Source organism: Eptatretus burgeri, chromosome 1, assembly GCF_056783735.1.
Source record: "Eptatretus burgeri isolate ZD-2024b chromosome 1, Ebu_testis_v1, whole genome shotgun sequence".
NCBI classification, from domain to species: Eukaryota; Metazoa; Chordata; class Myxini; order Myxiniformes; family Myxinidae; genus Eptatretus; species Eptatretus burgeri.
This window is the reverse complement of record NC_140961.1, coordinates 130,354,602-130,361,765: the sequence shown is the minus strand read 5'-3', so window position 1 is coordinate 130,361,765 and position 7,164 is coordinate 130,354,602.

Here is a 7,164-nt window from a genome sequence, read left to right as displayed (position 1 = left end):
CTTCAGAAACTGGAGAAGTAGCTCGACCATGGACATGTACTGTAGATGTTCACCCTTGCATATAGCTTGCATCGTTCCTGACCACCCTGGTCTACTGGGACAAAGGGGCAAGGAAATCTTCCAGAGATTTACGTTGGAGGTAAGATCGTTGACAATTAAATCAGGCAGTTTCTGGAAAAGTAATGACTACTTTTTCCCAAGAAACCTGTTGTAATAATGGATGGCAATCTTAGCTGCCGGGACCCCATCATCTGGATAGGCTAAGAATCGTGGTACTGGCTTCTGACTTAGTACTTCTGGTGTACAAGCTACCACTATTCCCATACCATGGAATGTACCATGGCCATCTAAGGTGCGGAGGTTGTGGTCTACATTGTCGGCAATGTAGTGGCCAAAGTGACCTGATATTGGGTAGGTCGTATCACTTGATCTGGCTGCAGACTCGGAGAAGCGCAAAACCTCATCATCGGATAAGCATAAACCATGAGCATAAAGACTGTCAATCAAAAATCTAGAACCATACAAATGGTGCAGTTGGACACCTAGCCCAAATGGGATGGGCGCAAGGACGGTTCGAGGCCTAGTAGCTTGCATGATACAATGGCCTATTGTGGCAACCTTCAGGTCATTTGCACCTGGGAAAAGACCAGACAAAATAAGCTGAAGTGATTCTGGCAAGTATTTCAAGTTAAGATCAATAGACCTAAGTTGAACTGGGTCTGGGTATGTTGATTTGGAAGTGTCCTGCGCTTTAATGTCCGATTTGATGAGTTCACCTGCAGTCTTGATAATTCTTCGCTTCTCATCAGCTTCATTTTCCATTTTCGGAGTGTCATAAAATTCCTGGAGGATCTGCGCTTGAGCTTTCCTGAATGTCACAATGTTCGGTCTGCCATTTATGTTCGTGATCACAACCCGCTCTCCAAAATGTTCAAATAACTTTACACGCATATACATTGGAGAGTATGGGTCTTCACATATCTTTGACATTTCATCAACAAGATCAGTGACTGTGGTTTGTTCATAGTCATTTTCCTGTAGGTCAGCGATGACCTGCAGGAATGCCTCTTGTCGTTGAATGTTTGTCCGCCTCCCTAGCTTAGTCGGTGGAATAATGCTGCTGGTGTCACTTCTGTAACGGAGTGGTATTTGCTTTCCTGTTCTGATGTTTACACTACAAACTATGTGGTAAATGGCATCTGCCGCGTGAAGGTCAATGCAAGATGCCAAACGTCCCCGAACTTTCTCTGCCCAAGGATCGTTTGAGGGCCTTTGGTCGCATGCTTTAAAGATAGACCTCTGGAAGTCCCGCGTTCGAACAGGGAAAGAATCATCAGAGTTGGTGTCTGCTGACATCCCACAAAGGAAGCAGTGTTCCAAAAAGTTAAATATGGGTTCAATAGAACGGCGACTTGGCGGCTCTGGCTCTTCCCGAAACTTTCGTTTGAACGAAAACTGTATCGATTTCTTGTTGCAAAAGTCTAGTCTGCATTCAGAGTGGAACTTCTGCCCCACCATCACGTTGATGGCAACTCCTCTTGATTTTGCAGCTTCCCTCACACTATGGGCACCCTTCTCTGTCAAAGTAAACGTTTGTCGGCCATCGTCAAGCTGTTTCTCGCACATGGCACACTTTGTGTCATCCATGGTGTAGATGTCGCCCTGTGGATGGAAAATTAGTTTTTAGGATATTGTCAAAGCTATGCTAATTTCCACGAAAATCAGTCAAGTAGTTTACCTAATGCTATGCGCGTACATACGACGTCTAATACCCCACACAAACAATCTGAACCAAACACCATATACACAGGACACTCTACAGCAGTCACTACACAAAGCATGCAAAATGAAATCAGTCATGCCCACAGTGTAAAAATAGCCACATAAATCTGATCTATTGTACAGATACACTCATGATCACCTGAACAAAGAGTTACCTGGCCATTGAATCCATTTACCTTAGGTGAAATGTGCTGGTGTAGGTTACCCTGATGGGGGGGGGGAGGGGGTTTGTTGTGTTCCAAGTGGTGTTGCATAGTTTATTTGTCAATCCCGATGTATACTATATGATAAGGGAAAATAAACTCTTTTGAATTTGATTTGAATTTGTTTGACACCAATGACGTCATATTTGATGCCTATGACGTCATTTCTGACATATATGACATCATATACAAATTTTGACCACATATTTGGATTCCGTGGGGTCACTTTCCTATCTGCTAATAATACATTTATGGGGTCTAACACTCACCGTTTAGGAGATATCAGCCCCCCCAAGTGCTCAATGGCAGCCATTTTGAATTTATGCAAATTAGGGCACTTCCGGTGGACCTATTTTGTCCTATTTTATATTGGGACATTCAGAGTGACCCCCTGAACAAGATCCAGCAATAAAAAAAAACTATTGCAATTTGTTTCAGGTTCAGCCATTCTGGGGCTAAATGTACTGGACTAATTGGGAAATCTGCCATGGTGCTTGGCAGGAAACAGCCCTCCAACAAAAGGAAAAGCCTGTGCATGGGAAGTGAATGAAATTATAAAAGACTGAAAGAATATTTTAATATCAATACATTGTCTGGAAGGTAAAACAAGATAACAGACTTTTTTCGTTTTTTCTTTATCAGCAGATGCTCATCCATCTGAAGGTGGATGGAGGTTATGTTTTCACCCCTGTCTATTTGTTGGGTCGCCGAAATAGGTGACCCTTATTGTCAGTAATTCTGTCTGTTTGTTTGGATATTTGTTCGTTTGTCATCAGCATAATTGGTAGTAAACGTGGGCGGATTTTGACCAAACTCGGGTGGTAGGTACATCTTATGACCTGGTGCTTTGGAAATTGTGATGGTTGCTAGGGATGCTTTGGTTCCCAAGCAACAACCGAAAAACCTTCAAAATCGGTACCGTTCACGCGAAATCAATTCGGAAAGCAATTATCCCACGTTGGGTTATGAAATTTGGCACGAATGATCTACAGGTGATGCTCTATCAAATATATTCCGGTTTTTGTGATATATGGAATACTTTACCCGCAGCGCCCCTTACAATTAGGGTATCGCGAAAATTGGCGAAAATCGAAGGCCCCCTAGCGACCAGGTGAGTGCATCGATACGAATGACTTTGCAGGTTCATGGTACTCAATGAGTACTACAACTTTGCCTCAGGACATATTGACCGATTTCGCTTAGGTCAGGGGTCAAAGGTCAATTCGTGCAAAAATCGATAATATGCGAGAGCTGGAGGTGCCTTCGCACCAAATGCTACTCCTCCTAGGGTTATGGTCGGATGGTCATGAAAGTTCACACAAATCGTCTGGAATACATTGTGCACAAACTATCGAGCCGGATTTTCGACTTAGATATTTGTTCACCCACAGCACCCCCTCGACTTTGGGGATTTCCGATTTCAAACCGCATTTTTGGTACTTTTCATTCAAATGGATACCGAGTAGTTATCAGTAGATGTAACTGGATGAGATTCGATATGCATAATCTTAAGGTGATTCCCTATCCCCTATATGACATCAATTTTGCTCTATATCTTATAGTTTCCATGCTCGGCGACCCATCGCCGCCTACCGGCTTGTTTGTTTGTCTGTCTGTGAGCAGGATATCTCAAAAAAGTATGGACGGATTCTAATGAAACTTGGTGGACAGGTTGGGTATGTACCAAGGATAAATCTTTAAGATTTTGGTGAAGATCCGAATGTGGATCCAAATACTAAAACTTTCGAAGTGAGTCTTCACCATTGAGAGAAGGCAAAAAACGATTTATATCACGGCATCTCAAAACGTTATGAACGAATTTAGATGAAACTTGGTGGACAGGTTGGGTGTGGGACAAGGAGGAATTGGTTTGAATGTGGTGAAGATCCAGATCTGGGTGCCGAGATTTTATTCAATTTTTAAAAAGCGAGTCTTCATAATTGAGAGATGGGGCCAAAAACGATATATAGCACAATATTTCACAGTTATGGACGAGTTATAACAAAACTTGGCGGATGAGTTGGGTAGATGACAAGAACAAACTGATTAAAATGATGATTTGGGTCCAGATACAGTTCCAGCCTATCAGTATACAGATGCAGCCTATCAGTGTGATACAAAACGTAAACTGTTCAGTCTAGTGGAGGTATGCACTCTCCCGAGTGCTGTTCTAGTTTCATAATGTATGCGCTCCTTAAAATTGCCTCAGTTGAGCTTTCGTAAATCATTCACTCTCTATGCCTGGATAAAATTCTCATCAAAATATGGATATCTGCATCCCATTCTTTGCTTTCATGTCATAACAAGTATGCTTCAGGCCTGGCTTTAGAAAATGAAATTATTTATCAGAATATATACAGGGTGTTCCTAAATTATCTCTCCTATTTTTATTGTAAATTAAATAAAATAAGGAATATACATACAAGCATGTATAGTTTGCACCATCTTGTAGCCCAGCTCAAAGTGTTTTTCTTTACGCGTCAGTAGACATCCACAACCCACTTGTGCACTCCATGTTCATCGCATCATGGCCACAGTCATATGTTGAGTCTTGATTGCCATTACATGATGAAAGAGCTTGGAGTTGAGTTCCTTAATCTTGAGATGGATGGAGTTAACTCAGGACAGTTACTTTCAAGCTGAGAGCAGCACATAAGGATTTAATCTCATCACTGGAGTAACACCTGCCCTTTTATCAAGACAACCAGTTTGTTCTCAGAACCAAAAAGCAATATTGAAATCACGGATCACTATGACTGTACTTCCGTGAATGTTATCTATGGAATTGTTTGCGATCTCTGTAAGAAGATTTCCATCAGTGGAACTGGGTGAAGACTGGGCGATTGCTTTCATGAACATTTGTTTGATCAAAGAACCAACAGTACAGACATATCCATGTCGGTTGCTCGAACTTTCAATCTTCCAGGACATTTGCTGGGTAGTCGATCCAGTCGAAAAAACAGAAATTTTTTAAAAATAAATTTTTATGAAATTTGTTCTACCCTTATTATCAGTTTTTCTGTCGATATGTTTGTCTGTCTGTCTGTCTGTCCCTCTGTTTGGTCCAGTGCTCCGTTAATACAAGGGAGATTTCGATGAAACTTGGTGGGTAGGTTCATACCATGACCTAGTTGTGTGCAAATGAGAATCGTTGCTATGAACACCACCGTTGCCTAGCAACGGGACTTTGAAATTTTTGAAAAATCATAAAAAATTTATTTTTTCGAAAATCAAAAATCGGGCCACAAGCAAGTGTGGGCATTACATTCAGCCATATTGTCAAAAATTTCCAGCCGGATCCTATGAAAACTGTCGGAGAAGATAGACTTTGAATGAACCCTGGTCGAAAACAATAAAAAAACGAAGTTCGTTATATCTCAGAGACAATGAGTCAGATATACATGAAACTGGTAGGGTAGGTTCATGGTATGTCTTAGTTATGTGTGAGAAAGAACCGTTGCTATGGACCCCTCCGTTGCCAAGCAACGGCCGAAAAACCTCTAAATGTGGGGGTATTTTAACGAAAAAAACAATCTGCAGCATTAACCCTTGAAGCTAGAATCATGAATTTTCTTGTGCTTAATCCTCAGGTCATTCCCCATCGAACGGGCCCATCGAGTCAGGTTATATTGGGTAGGCGACTACCCATGTCCACCTACCGGCTTGTCTGTCTGTCTGTCTGTCCCTCTGTTCGGTCCAGTGCTCAGTTAATACAATGGCAATTTCGATGAAACTTGGTTGGTAGGTTCATACCATGACATAGTTGTGTGCAAATGAGAACCGTTGCTATGGACCCTTCCATTGCCTAGCAACGGCCAAAAAACCTCTAAATGTGGGGGATTTTAACGAAAAAACAATCTGCAGCATAAACCCTTGAAACTAGAATCATTAATTTTCTTGTGCTTAATCCTCAGGTCATTCCCCATTGAACGTGTCCCATCGCGTCAGGTTCTATTGGGTAGGCGACTACCCACGTCCACCTACCGGCTTGTTCAGTGACATGGCAGTCTCCGGTATTTTTCTCCTTTTCAGCAGCACAAATAGTCGCAAGCGCAAATTGCAATTCCTTTTCCATATGCTGCCAAAAATAATTTTCTTCATATAGAAAATGTTTTCTTGAAATAAGAAATGTTTTCTTGAAACAAAGAAACCATGAGAAAATGTTTCTTGTTGCTGGAAATTTTTCTCATGGTTTTCATTTTTCAAGAAAACTTCTTATTTCACGAAAATATTTTCTTACGAAGAAAATTGTGTTTCACCATGTTGGATCGGCACGTTGGCTCCCCATGGGATCAATGAACGCTTTTCATTCACTTAACCGTTCTGTCTTATAACTTTTCAATCCTTTCCCTCTCTGTTTTTCTCCTTTTATTTACTTTATTTCATTTTATATGTCTTACCTTTCCTTTTTCTCTTATCACTCGACTTCACTTTCCTTATTCTCTCTCCTGCACTCTTCCTTTTTTTTTCTTTCTCCTCTTCCCTTTACCTCTCCCTCTTCTCTCATTTATATCAGTCCTTTTATTCTAATTGATATTATTGACTTTTCAATTTGCCTTTAATATGTCATTATTATTAAAATAAAAAAAATTATTGGTTTCATTTTCTTTTATCTAATGTCCTTCTTTCACTTCTTGTTATTTTCCCCTCTATTAATTTAATCTTTATTCAAGTCCCAATCCCCTTGACTTTTAACCCCTAAACATTGATACTCCCTGGCAAAATCAGTCATTCTCACAACTCTGTGCTTCCTGACCTCTGACCCCTGGCCCTGCTCTGACTCCCTCCACCCAACCAATATCAACCCTCGCCCCGATTCCGTCTTTCTTTTGCTTTGATGATGGGTTAATGCCTGAAACGTCAGCTTCTCCTTGCTTCCCACGATGGTTAGCATACTTCAATCAACATCCTATTGATTTCATCCATTGTTCTACCTGTTCGCAGATGCACATTGGCAAAGTCTTCACGAGCTACACTAGTTTTTCATTCTCAATTATAAACAAAACTTACACTTCCTGTCTAACCTGGATGATTGTATTTCATTATCCGTTTTATTCAAAAACATTTCCAATCAACATTTAACCCTCGATGGCGTCTTCAATTGTAGAAGAGAACAAGGTAATTTGAATCCCTTGTGGAAGAGGACAGGCTCCATAGATTACATCTATCAATGTCTTCC